The following is a 14,560-nucleotide window of genomic DNA, read 5'->3' as shown; positions in this document are numbered from 1 at the left end:
GTCTCACCTAAAAAATCCACTGCGCAGGCTCGAAGGGTTAATGACCTTTCCCAAATCTTCGCTCGCGAAGACTGGCTATTATTATTATTATTATTATTATTATTATTATTATTATTATTATTATTATTATTATTATTACTTTTTATTCTTCCCCAACTCTATTTTTTTTTATTCAAAGCATATTTTCTCCTTTTTTTTTCAGAGAAACTTGAATTTTGTTCCAGTTTTGGAGAAATGCAAGCCAACCAGCTGTCAATAAAGTGTCTCATCTTATTAAAGACCAAAACCAAACAGAATTAGCAGTCTTTAATATTGCTCCACAGCTAGGATGGTTGTTTTTCAATATTTCATGTTGGCATGATTTCTCTTTTAGAATAACACCATTGCTAAGGTACCCACACAACTCCCCTCTTGACTTGCTGAGTCCCTAACCTATGTTTTATATCAGGTTGTTGGCAAAGAAGTAGAATAAAGAGAGAATATTTTTAAGAGAAAAAGTGCTTTTCTCTGTCAGAAGTATAAGAGCAATCTGGGTACATTTGTGCTGCATGACTGAAGTTTTGTCTCTTTGTTCACATTTTTTGCTAGATCTGACATATCCTCCACAAGAAACTGTGGGTCTCAAGGGAGAAAAGAAGGGAAGAGACTGCAAGCTATTGGGATGTTACAAAAATATCTTTCATGTGTCAAGCAGTACAATGTAGGTGGTACAATGTGGCATTATCTTGCATTGCTACTCGTCTATCACCACACTTTTAAAAACTGTCCCTGTCATTGGTGTGGCGTCTACACACAAAGTGATTCCACTTTTTACTTTCCTGCAAAACAAACCCAGATTTCCAAACACTAGAAGCATCCCAGAATAGGTCTGACTAATCTCTGCTAAAATATGTATACTTATGTATAAATATACATGTAAAATGTTATTTCCAAGTTTTTATTTCATAGGACTTACTGAATGAGAAGTTTCTATTTTCATAATCTAAATAATGAGTTTGCAAATATTTGCAACAAGGATTTAAAGCAAACCCATGCAGTAATATGGAACTGAATCTGAAGGTTTAAATTAAATTATTAGCAGAATTGACTATGTTACAATCTACTTCAGAAAGTAGTAGGCAAAAGCTTTCATGGAACTTCATCTTTCTATGACTGATGTAGCAATATGGGCTCTGGTTACTTGGGCAACTGATCAACAACTTCATCTTGGCTGTAAATGCAATGTGGGGAAGAGATTAAGAAAAGGAAACAGGAAGGAGGGAGATAATTTGAACAGAAAAATAATAATGCCTAGGATCAAGTAGTTTTAGTTATTCATAAGTACAAGAAAAAGGACTCGATTCCTACATGACAGTATAAAGTGCATTTAAAGAAGAGGTGCCAAGAGAATTGCAAATCTCTTACTTATTGAGTCTTATCAAAAGTGCCAGATTCTAGTTATAGAGAGAATGAAGGGAATATTTTGTACAAGTACAAAACAGAACATGCAGATGTTATCCTCTTCTGGCAGTAGGGAAGCCTTCAACTTCAAAAGGTCTAGGTTGGTTATTTGGGGCACTTACTGTTATGAAAATACATAGGATTTATTGATAGCCCTGGAGTAAAACCTGGGGGTTTTTCTGACCATATAATAGTGACCCTCTGATTCAAAGAGACTAGATACCCATACATTATAGTTTTATTTGAATATTATCAAAGTTATAAAGATTAGGAATATAATTCTACTTCCATTTCTCATTCTATTTTGCCTCCACAAGGTCTGGGTTGCTTTTTCTTTTTAAACTCTTTTACAGCAGTAAAGTCCATGGGAAACTGTTTTTTATCTTGCACCATAGAGAGCCTTTCACCACGAGGGCACAGAAATGTGATCCTATGAAGAACCATGTCAGTATGAATCCAAGTCTCCAACACTCTCACACACTTCTAGGGAGACTAGAATGGGAAACAAAACAATAACTAGAAGCAGTGTAGGATGAAGTCTTTAAACTAAAAGCTCTTAGAGCAAGTGTGGGTATGTGTGTATATTCTGTAAGGCACCTGATCTGGTACCTCTTGGCAAGGTAACTGAGAATTTAGAACAATCAAAAATTAAGATAATAATCAGTTGTTCAAAAACCCACTGATCGAAAGGTGCCCTATTATCATTAAAGGGTTGCTTTATTAGGTCCTAAAGGGATTTGCTGTTATTCTGCAGAATAGTATCATCAGTAATTCCAAAGCAAGCAAGCATACTGTATTGTAACTGTTTCCAGATGATATAAGGGTTGCAGAAATGGCAAACAGTGCAGAATACAGGTGACCGAGCCATCTCAATCATTTGGTAAGCTAACTATGAAAGTTTTAGGCCACATGCAAAGCAATACTTTGAAGAAAGAAGGAAAGCGTCTGAGGTCATGGAAGCTAGAGACTGAACATATGCTCTCAGCCTGAATCTCTTAGAAAGGGTGGACACAATCTTTACTGTGTAATAGTAAACTGTATTATCTCTGACATTGATGCAACTGTCACTATAATATTGCAGCCAGCCTTGACACTGGCCAAAACATTGTGAATGTCCACTAAAGAGTCACAAAAAAAGATTAAAAGGTTACAAAACAATCTGAATTAATTGTTCCACCATCAAAGTTAGCCTTAATTTCTGACCACTGGAGTGTCTTGCACCTTGCTCTTGCTCTCTAAGTAAATCACTGTTCCAAGTAACAGGAATTAGAAATTGTGATCAAGATAAATCAAACTTTTTTTTAGGCAACCTAAGAAGATTGAGCCCACTGTGTTATTATTTTACTGCAATGCCCATTTTTTTTTTTTTTTGACCAGTCTAGGTTCCTCTTATATGCTTTTTTTTTTTCTTTTTGGAGGTAGAAGGGTCAAGGGGCTCTTTTCTTTTAGTTGTGTTTTGGCTAAAGTTAATGTAAAAGGATTTCCTCACGTCCTTGGTGAGGAGGAAAACTGACACCACTGTGTTATTATTTTACTGCAATGCCCATTTTTTTTTTTTTTGACCAGTCTAGGCTCCTCTTATATGCTTTTTTTTTTTCTTTTTGGAGGTAGAAGGGTCAAGGGGCTCTTTTCTTTTAGTTGTGTTTTGGCTAAAGTTAATGTAAAAGGATTTCCTCACGTCCTTGGTGAGGAGGAAAACTGACAAAAAGGTACGTCCAATTGCTGACAATACTACTTATGTGTTTCTTTACACTTTTATTAATCCAATTATTTTAGTAGGTGTGCTCCCAAACACCTGACCTCAGATTAGGATTATCCTGTGAAGGTTTATGCACAAATTTGACTTGGCGCACTGCAGGTTCAGAGAAAAGATGTTCCTGATGGTGATACTACAAAGTAATTGTCAAAGTTCTTTGATCTCAAATTTCCTGTTGTCTGTCCTAGTTTGAGCAGCCGGGACCAGTTTCATCACTGTGTGGGTGTAACCCAAACTGTGTATTCTATACCCTCTATGTCATTTCCCAGGAACTGTTAACAATAGACCATTTGCAGCAGCTGCCCAGAGCACACCTGACCCCTCAGGCTGTAGTTATGGGTGATGTTAACTCCCCTCCAGGGAGTCATTAGCACCTCCACAAGGATTCAAAAAGTATCTCCTGACTCACAACCATCCATTGTGGAATTCCCTGCCCTGGGGGAGGTACTGGGCATTCCCACTGGAACCCAAGCGTATATAATCTTGGGATCTTGAGACTTTTGGTACCACTTGTCAGATCCAGAGGAGGACCAGAACCTTGACTGGACTGCAACCACCACTCTCAACTAGACTGTGACGAGCACTCTCAACTAACAGGTTTCCCCCCCACCTTTTCCTTTGGACTCGGGGATCATGTGGGACTCAGCACGGGGGCCAAGGAGCACCATTCTGTTCATGCCCCAGGGTGCTGGGTTATATGTCTGGGTTTTGTGGGTTAAAACCAACTGCTTGTCCATATAATTGTATTATTGTATTATTTTTTTATTAAATTGTAACTCTGACTTGTGGTCTCTTTGAGTTGGGTTCATTTCTCCTGCTGGTTTATCTTTAAATCAGCACATTGTCTCTCTGTAGAAACTGTAGAATTGCATTTTATAGAATGCAATTGCAAATACTAGTATTAACTTTAAAAAGCTTACAATATCTCAAAGTGAGCTTTGTCCCTTCTGTGAAGATTATTTCAGAAGTTTTCTTGGGGTTTTGGTTTTGTTTTGGTTTTTTTTCTTCAAACTAAGCACTGAGATCAAAACTCTCCTCCTTTGAGGAACCCAAAGCATGGAGTTGACTTCTGTGGATTGTCTGCTCTGAAACTGAGGAAACCTCATTGCACAGACACAAAATATTGTCAGTTGAGAGCTCATCTGCAGGATCCTCTCTCCTTTTTAACTCTGCTTAATTCTATGACTGAAATAAGGACAACAGGGTCTATTTTTTGCTTTAAATGTAATTTATTATGTAATTGCTGCTCGGTAAATGAGTTTACATGGGATACAATAATACAGAATTTCAACTGTACTTTAAAGTCTGTCTTGCAAATCAGTGTCATGTTGCTACTCGTTTAAGATCAGTGCTGTCAAATATTAACAAAATACAGGAAATATGTCCTTCTCTTTCAGGAAATGCTGATGTCATTGAGTCAGTAAAACTGTTTCAGCTTAAGAGAATCAGATTTAAATACTACTTACAGTAGTAATACCTAACATCTTATAGCAACAATAAATATTAGTGTTATATTAAGTGTTTGCTTAAATTCAGAAGCTAACAGATGAACTAATTCAGTGTTAGTGTTTCTCTTCCCATATACAATGTGATATGACAACTTGATGAAACATTTGCTATTAAAACATTTCTGAAAATATTTTCAGGACATGTACATTCTGTACAATATAGCAATTTTGGGTCTTGTGCAATATTGCACAAAATATATAAGTATGTTCTTTATATATTACAGGTATAGCTGAGGGGAGGAAAACAAAACAAAAAAATGCTTCTTTTTTAATTAGGATAAATAACACCATTTAATTTTCACCAACTGAATTTGTGGTTTTTGGTTTTGAATCCTAAACCACTTTATTTTTAATTTACATTTATTTAAACTGAAAATACATCTAGTATCACCAAACAGATGAAACTTTTGATCATAACCCTATACTTCAACTTTTCCTCTCTTTTCCTGTCTTGTAACTGAAGACAAGTTACAAGACACAGGCTGGATTCTTCATTACAACTCAGCTTTGCCAGAGGGAAGAGGTTAATGGGAATGCCACACGTTTACTTCCATCATTAAGTCCACAAGTTATTTATTCTAACTGCTCTTCTACTTTGTCCTTCTTGCCATGGTCTAAAGGATGATTCTAGTCCCACTTTCCACTGACAGCACTCAGCCCAATTATGCCTAGGAAACTATATGAAAAAGAAATAAAAAGTAATGTTGGATCTATGGCAGCCAGGGAGCTTTATTTATGCTCCAGGCACATTTTGGTGATCGGTGCAATTACACTTATTGCCCCAGCAGGTCTTTTCCAGACTAAAATAGAATAGTTCATGTCCTTCTTGCTTTGTTCATGTTCTCCTCTTGCTTTGTGGAACATCAATTTTCCAAACATTATTTCCCTCTTGCATCTGTCTGTCATTTTGCCTCTCTCTCTTTCACATTTCACATATTCTAACACGATCCAAGAAAACAACAGATGGCAACTGCATCCAAGTGGGTGTTATCCACTAGGACTGCAAAACAAGAGCTTGTTTTCCAATAACTTCCTGCCTTTCAGGTTAAAAGTTTCAGAACCTACTGCAATTCTCTAATGCAAGTATCAAAAGCGAGTTAGGATTGGATTGGCTTAGGCAGAGTAAGACCTGCTGTTGACTTCAGTAAGGTGAAATTGAGATCTGCCCTCAATCAAAATTTTGAATCCAACTTCATCGATTAGACTTGGATGTGGGATTTCTAATGTGCAATGCATGAGTAGCAATGATAACACAGTCCAGCAGAAGAAAGAGAGGTAGTATAAAGTATAAGAATGTGAAGTTGGGTGGTTATGTGTCAAACATCTGTTACAAAACAGCTGGCAAGTTAAAAGGCTTGGAAGAGAAGGGGTAAAAGGAGGAAGGGAAGAGAGAAGGAACAAAGAAGGAAAGGGGAGAAGGTGAGGCAAAGGAGAGAAGGGGTAGAGAGAGAAGAAAGGAAGGAGAGAAGGATGAGTATAAAACATAGGAGGTATATGCAGTGGTGTTGCTGAACTCCTCCTGATCACAGTTCCATTTCCTCAAAACTTCAGGGCTTCCACTTGTGCCAAAAAACCCAATGAAAATAAATGCTCTAAGAGTTACAAACAATGAGACACATTTTTATTAGATTTCCTTGGGTAGAAGTGGGACAATATCTGTATCTTGTCCTTACAAGAAAGTAAGGAATAATTCTCCTTCTGCTCCTCAACAAAAAATATCCTTTTGATCAGCAAAGAGAGAGGACTGCAAATACTTTGGGCTACATATGGTGATTAACTACTGAAATGGAGAAGTAAGTATATGAAGCATCAGGTCACAGATGAAGTTTCAGCTTTTTCTTCTTCTGCTGGGCCTGCTCAGCCTACAGCTGAATCAGTACAGCAGGCTACAACTAATATAATTAATAACTGTTACTGAAGAAAGGGTACATATTATTAAAAATAGTGTCAGAACACAGAAAAGAAATACTGAGAATATAAAAGCAAAAGTAGGGGATAATCTTTACTTCTGGGATAAAGGGGGACACAACTGAACTAGAATATAGGACATGTCTATTGACACAACTGAAGAGGTTTCAAAAGGCATACAAAAAGGAGCAATTCAAATCAGACAAAGACGTAAGTAGTTAGTTGGCTTTGCCTCACTTGGCTGTGGGTGTCTAAAGTAATCCATTCAACCTGGGCTAATAAAGCAAATTTCCCAGTGGAAAGAAATAGATGTTTCAAAATAACAATTCAACTGAACACAGATCCCTGCCTTAGGTTAAAATGAATTGCCCTTTCAGGCTATTTTTTTTCTCTGAGTATAAGGTGGACCTTCTGTTGGCTGTTCAGACTTTGATGACATTTCTATTTGCAAAGTTTAGAGCAATTCGAGGCAACCCAGGATATACAATGTCACGACATAAAGAATCAATAACTTCTTGAGATGAGAAAAACTTTTGTACGAGGTGTGGAAGGACTGTGGGGAGTGAATCCCAGCCAATACCCAACCCCCCCCCCAGACACTCACTTATCCCCATTGTGCATGAAACAGGGAATAAGCAAGTATATCTGTGTAGGTATTGGCTCTTAGCCAGGGTCAATCCACCACATAAAGTGGGATTGACCAACTTTTTGTGTAGTACAATCTTTTATTTTGCCTATTTGTCAGGAAAGCTTTTTATGTTGATCAACCTTGTTGGATTAAAAGATTGCTAAATAACTGTTTACAAACCCCTGGAGCTATAAAAGCAAGCTGAAATACTGCTATCATTAAACATATTTTGCACTATACATTCCTTCTATCAAGAAACAGAAGAAATCTAAACTATGTCTCTTTTCCATTGATTTTTTAATAATGAGAAATCTTTACAGTAGCAAGCAATAGGGTTTGTGAAATACAGATGTCATATTTTTAGTGGCAACCTTTTGCCTGAGCTAACACATTTAGCAAGAAATTAAAATTCACATATAGATTTCCTGATATTGACAAGGAAGTAAGAGAAGCAAGAATGCTGAGATAATTACTCATTTTAAAAAAAGGATTACTTTGTTTGGTTGTCTGAACACTTTTCATATTTGTTCCACTTAATTTTTTTGTGTTATTCAGTGCAATGGTTTTTTTAATTTGTTTGCTTCTAGTGGATCACCACTTTGTGTGTGACTCAAGTCTCAGCAGAGACTTTAATCTCAAGTTTTATTTTTTTCTTCACTTGCATTGTGTCACTACAATGTTATTATTATAACCGAATAATCTATACACAGCAATGACTCTACTCCATTCCTGATGACTGCATCTTTTAAGCTTATATTTGTTCCTATTGCCCCAGGTATCAACTGGGCTACAATTCATGCAAAGTATTATCAACCCTCTTCTCTTTTAAAAAAAAAAAATACAGTTACACTGTATTGCTTTTTGGTCATACTTCTGTCTTCCAGATCAGTTCAGCGACTGAATCAGTGGAGGTCTGTGTCAAGCAGCCTTTTAAGTGGTCTAAATGAGGACCTGGTGAAACAAAGTAAAGCTAGGCACAGTTAAATCATGTCACAAATATGGAATGCCTTTTCTAAGCCTCCAGCAAGTATCATCTTTCAGCAACATAGATATATTCTAGTGCTTGACGAACAAAAGAAGTGGCCTACTCTTATTTTTCAAAGGATCTGTCTTTAATTTGGGGAAGAATATATTTAATCATAACAAACGTAGAATCTATCTTGGGCTGATTTGTATCATCACAGTGGTTCTGTGGTGCTTCAGAGCCCTTCCGTGTTTAACAACTATAAACACCTATAAACCACAACAAAAAGGCTTATTTCCTTCCCCAAACACCTTACACTACAAAAGGCAGGGCAGCCAAAGAACTCAGCAAAGAGAAGGTGGGAATAGAAGGAGGCAATAAGAACTGATAGTTGTTCCCGAATATTATTAGTATTAGCACAGGCTGCCAAACATCTTTGTGACTGCTGTATTTTATACGCAAAGAAAAGGTTTCAGGTTTGCAAATGCAGATCTGAAGAAGGAAAAGCTCATGACTGCTGGTACTGCTGTGTCTGAAGGGGCACACCTCTTTCAGAGATGAAGTTCTTTCCTGTGAATACATTCAAATTGTACTGTTGATTTTATTGCCTTTCTGCTCATCCCAGACAGCACTGCTGTTTATATAGGACATAAAATAGATTCTGTTGCAATTAAGTAATTAGCTGCACAATTAAATCTGAAGTTAGATAAGTGCTGTGAGCTGCACTCCGTAACTGCTTGTAAAGTGATACCCAGCTTGTTTATTCCCTGCTCACTGGACTCCCACCTTCTCTTCTTCAAATCCCTTTTACACTTATTAAGAACAATAGCAATAAATCTCACTGTCAAGTTCTTGCATACCGAGTTACTGAGCCATCACACTTTTACTTGGGTCTGTTTCCTCATCTGGCAGTGAGCTCATTCATCTTGAACCAGCTTAGAGAGTGGAGAGAGGAGCTCATATCTATCCCCACTCCCCTCTGTATGTCTACCTGGCAAGGGATTTCAGGTGTTGATCTAGCATGACAAATTGTGTAAGGGAACATACACTTCTCCTCATTACCTACTGTACTACCCACTTCCATCCCACACAACATAATGGTGGTAGAGCTGTCAGCCACTCTTTGTGCAACGTAAATCATGGCCAAAGCGCTCACAAATTTTTTAAAAAAATTCTGCTCTCCCATGAACTTGTATATTGTTCTGCTTGGACCAATTCTGCTAACGCCTACCCATTTGAATAACTGTACTCATTCTTTGAAATCAAAGTATGACTGACTAGTTGCATGCAAACTGGGTTAAGCCTTTACATTCTGAGCTTTTGAAGACAAAACTGCATCTGACGTGCTTTGCAGTGCTCTTGAACTACTTTAGCATACTAAGAAATAAGGAAATAAAAGTAGAAATGAAGGCAACATTTTTAAGATGTCCTTAAATTGACCTTCAGATAAAACCAATGCTGAACACTAAGAGAGAAATTGTGAATGAAGAATAATAGTGTCCCAAGTGTAAATGAAAGCTCCACAATCCCATTTAAGCATTCTTAGAACATTAATCCATTTAAGATATTAGGACAGCAAAGGACCATTGTTCAGGACAGCAAGTGAAAGTCAATATGGGTTGGGTTCTCTGTCCAACTCAGACAGATACCATATTTCAATCCTGAATATACACTCAGAGGAATTTGAGATCTTTTATTATTTAAGAGGTTCCATTGGGGACTTTAAAAGTGTTTATTTTACCATACAGTCACTTGTAAAAGAAAGAAAAAAAATCCACCCCTAATGTATGAGCTAAACATGTACTGCATTATTTTAATCTCCTCATAATTACCATTTTCACATTTCTTTCACTTGTCATAAAACGAAACTTTCCAGACAGACTGTCTGATAAAATTATCTAGCTAGCTACAGTACATCAAAGAGAGTAGGTGAAAGTAAGTTTTGTACTCACACACACTGAAATTCTGGTTGACCTAACAAGAAATATTTTTTTTTTATCTCCTGCCTCTTCTTTTTAAGCTATCCTTGGTTAGTGCAGTTAATGTTTCTAATTTTCTAACTGAACTGTTACATCTGAACGTAAAGGAGAATTGAAACAAAGAGCTGAAACAACAATCAGATTGTATAACATTTGTAAAAGACAATGCTGCACTACTGAAAACACTAAGAGAATTCTAATGAAGTTAGAGTTTCCCTGGAGGACCTGTGCTAAATAGTCTTGTCCTGAGAAAGGAGTTCAGATATGGACTTTATGAGAATGAATATCAAACATTTTCAGGGTCTTTTCTTTTAGAAAAAAAATCCCATCATGGCTTCATGACAGCTGGCCGTGCCTTTTTTTTTATAATTTCTTAAAAACTGTTTAGGTCATCTTTAAAAAAGATTTAATCAATTTTCAGTATAAAATTCCCAGAAAAAATAATCTCATTCATTCTGATTTATATTAAACACAAGAGATTATATTAATACAACTCTGTGAGATTTAAAATCTCAGACCGGGTCATTTAGAGCTATTTTAAATCTGCATTTGCGTACGTGTATAGCCCGTGAAGGTTTTCATTCAGTGTTCATGCAATGCTAATGCATTCATGGCATGCAGGCCACAAGGCCTCTTCCCACAGACAACAGCACAGAAGGCACAATTTCGTGTATTTTATTTACATTGACAAGGTCAGGGGTCAGGCTGCTGACTGTGAACTCCACTGTTAGACGGTCCCAGAACATATGCCAGCAGGGAATTCACTGGCAGCTCGCTTAAGCAAGGATTTAGGATATTAATGTCTAAATGGACCAGTTGGGTGCTCACCTCAGCCTTCGTTCTGGGCTAAATTTTTCACCAGCTCTATTCTGTGGCCAGCCAGGCGTGTTGACAATTTTTTGTGAAAGTAATGCCTACAGAGAGTTCAAAGGTTCAGGAATGAGGCAATAAGTATTTTCATCTTTTGGGATTGTGTAAGCCCCACAAATGACCTCAGGCTCTACTGCATTAATGTTAAAAGTTCCACAGCTAGAGCATGGTTAAGCTTTGTTAGTTAACAGCAAACATGAGCTTGTGAGATTGCCTCACAATTTACTGAAATTTAAATAACCTTTGTGATACAGGGAATTAACCTGTGCTTCACAGGGACAACACTGAATTATAGGGGGGTAACACTAGTTCTGTCTTCAGGAAATCTGGCATTTCACTGAAGCTGTTGGGTCACCAGCATGTCAGCAGTGACTCGTTAGAGATTATTCAGTGCAATTCTCTGTAGACATCAAGACATAAACGTTAGGAAAAGCCAAGGTGTTTATAGCTTAAGAAAACAGGAAACCTACCATTTCAACATGAAAAGGTATAAAGATTTCAGGTAATCTTTGATCAGATTTTGCTTAGCTCTTAATGTAACAGCTCTGCTAATATTTTGTGGTTGCCTTTGAGTTGTGGGCTGAGCCCGGAAAAGCTTTAGAATACGGGCACATAAAACTGGGATGGAACTACCACGTTTTACCCAGATACTATTCATCCACTCTACTAACTAGTTTTGTGTACAGTTGTAGACTCCTCCAGTTTAGTAAAACACTAAATACAAACCAGTGAAGTTTATTTAGCAGATATTTTCCATCAGTGTCAATGCGGGTGAAGAGAATATAAGATTTGTTTTAGAGTATCATGACGACCATGAAGAACACACCAAAAATCCTTGCCAGTGAACGTATGTTTGATGCAATACAGCTAAATCAAGTAAGCCACAATGAGCTGATACCCTACATTGGTGATTAATGTGTATCAGAAATAGCATGTCCAGCAGGACCAGGGCAGTGACCGTCCCTTGTACTCAGCACTGGTGAGACTGCACCTTGAATCCTAAGTTCAGCTTTGGGCATCTCACTGTAAGAAGGACATTGAGGTGCTGGAACATGTCCAGAGAAGGGCAGAAAAGCTGGGGAAGGGTCTGAAGCGCAAGTCTTATGAGAAGCAACTGAGGGAGCTGGCATTGTTCAGCCTGGAGAAAAAGAATGTTCAGGGTGACCTTATTGCTCTCTACAACTACCTGAAAGGAGATTGTAGCCAAGTGGGGGTTGGTCTCTTCTCCCAAGTAACAAGTGATAGGACAAAAGGAAATAGCCTGCAGTTGTGCCAGGGGAGGTTTAGATTGAATATTAGAAAAAATTTCTTCCAGAAAGGGCTGTTAAGCATTGGAACAGGCTGTCCAGGGAGGTGGAGTTATTTAAAAGACATGTAGGTGTGGTATTTAGGGACATTGTTTAGTGGTGGACTTGGCAGTGTGGGGTTAACAGTTGGACTTGATGATCTTAAAGAGTTTTTCCAACCTAAATCATTCTGTAATTCTAAAACACACATCCCTGAGTTCCTCAGATTGAAGGAGTGACTACCCAGGTGCTGTCCTCTTCAGCAGGAAGGACAGCAGCAATCGCTCGATATGTGGATTTTCCGTCTCTCTCTTCTTGAAGAGGTCATTGTCTTTGCTAGTGTTAATGCTATGCTACGTATTCCCTAAGTCCATTAGCTCCTGCATGCACATCGTCAATGCACACTAGGCTTTATCAGTCTATGAATATCTGCGAAGCCAATGAAATCACATTTTCTGGACATCTCACTGATTCTGTCTGACAATTTCATATCAATAGCAGCAATAACATTATTGTTATATTTCATATAACAATACTGGTTTGGGATTTAATTCCAGAACATTTGACTTCATGCAGCTCTGACATCAGTAAACTGCTATATTAGTTTATTGTAGCATTTTTTATTTTTCTAGAGTTAAAAGAAATAACAATTACAGAAATCAAATAAAAACAACCCTCCTGCCTCAGAGTCCACATTATGCATCAATAGGACCGCAGAGATGCTCCTACCACTCAGTTAAACAGCATGAGTGAACCAGGTCAGTATATTTTCTGTGGATTTCACAACTATTTCTGTCAGCAGAAGAATATGAGGGGTTCCAGTGGTGCTCAGGACTTGCAAAACATTGTGGTCATGGTGCTTTCAGCCTCTATCTTAACCTAATCCTTCATTACTTTCGTTCATATAACTTTTTACTCTCACCCTACATCCATCTAGTGGTTTCACCCGGCCTCTTTGAGTTCCTTCTGCTTAATTCACCATTTTCTAACTGTCCCTTCAGGCTTGGCTCCTAATCCCTCTGCTTCCTCAGCCTGAGGAAAGAAGGAAGAAGGAGTACTGAAAGCACATCAGAGTGTCTTTGTCTGTAGTGCTCTCTGGCCATGAAGGAGAAAGAAAAGGGGGAAGTCTGGTTCAACCAATGTAGTCTTATTGTAGGTCATCCTTCATATAAACAGAATATGTTGACTTAGCTGTTAAACTATTGTACATTTCCTCACTCTTCAGAAGATTGTGATTAAAAGAAAATAAAAATTTAAAAATGGGATCATCAAAAATCATCTTTCTGTGGATGACTCTCTTAGTAGAACTCTGCTCCCCAGTCTAAAGCACAGGAATGGTGAGGTTCCTAGTTTAAGAACTGTTTTCATGTGGGTAAAATCATATGCAGATTTCTCAGGTAGGACAGAGGTTTTAGTCTTCTTTGGTCTCCCCTCTGCTCTCCAATAACACCAGGGAAAGTAGTGAGCATTTCCCTCATGATGTGGCTACTCAGTTGTGTAGCATTCCCAGTCATGTATTGGTTATAGCTGCTCCTGAGTAAAACATTCTCTTTTCTTTTTTGAGAAGTGGTTAAGCTATTTTTGTTCAAGTTTTCAAAAGAAGTCTTCTGCCTGCGGCAGAAATTCAGCATAAGAAATTTCTGCCCAAATCTTTAAAGAATGGTGGAGTTACAAACTACTGAAAACAGATGGAGTTTGCCATAAGAAATTGCAGATGCCATCACTTATGGCCTTATACTCTCTGAGCATTTATACTGTAACACATATTCAAATGTGAATGTGAAGCACCACTCAGCAGAGTACTTGTTTCTCTTACCTTCTATATTCTTTGAGAAAAAATAATAAAAATACAGGTTTCATGGCTGCAATAATGATCTTCAAGAAATGTATTTCCAAGTAGCTAAAGGCTGTTAGGTCAACCTTCATCTAAGCAATCAGATTACACAGTCTTCCTTACCTCAATGTCATTATTTCTCACAAAAATCAATAATTACTTTATCCTTACTTGCTGTTTGAGTTCAGCCTAACAGTGCAAACAGCACAGAAAAACAGAGGCAGAGGGGTCTGAACAGAAGAAAGGTAATGGAGTTAATTTCTAGAAGGAAGTGTCATACAAACAGAAAGCAAAGACCTTTCAATCCTTAACTAAAAAGGCAGTAATTATACATTCTGGGGTGGAAAATCTATTATAAATGCCATTTGTAGAACAAAATCTAGCAGT

The sequence above is a fragment of the Lepidothrix coronata genome, unplaced genomic scaffold, assembly GCF_001604755.1.
Source record: "Lepidothrix coronata isolate B3197 unplaced genomic scaffold, Lepidothrix_coronata-1.0 Scaffold143, whole genome shotgun sequence".
Taxonomy (NCBI): Eukaryota; Metazoa; Chordata; class Aves; order Passeriformes; family Pipridae; genus Lepidothrix; species Lepidothrix coronata.
Note: the sequence above shows the minus strand (reverse complement) of the source record.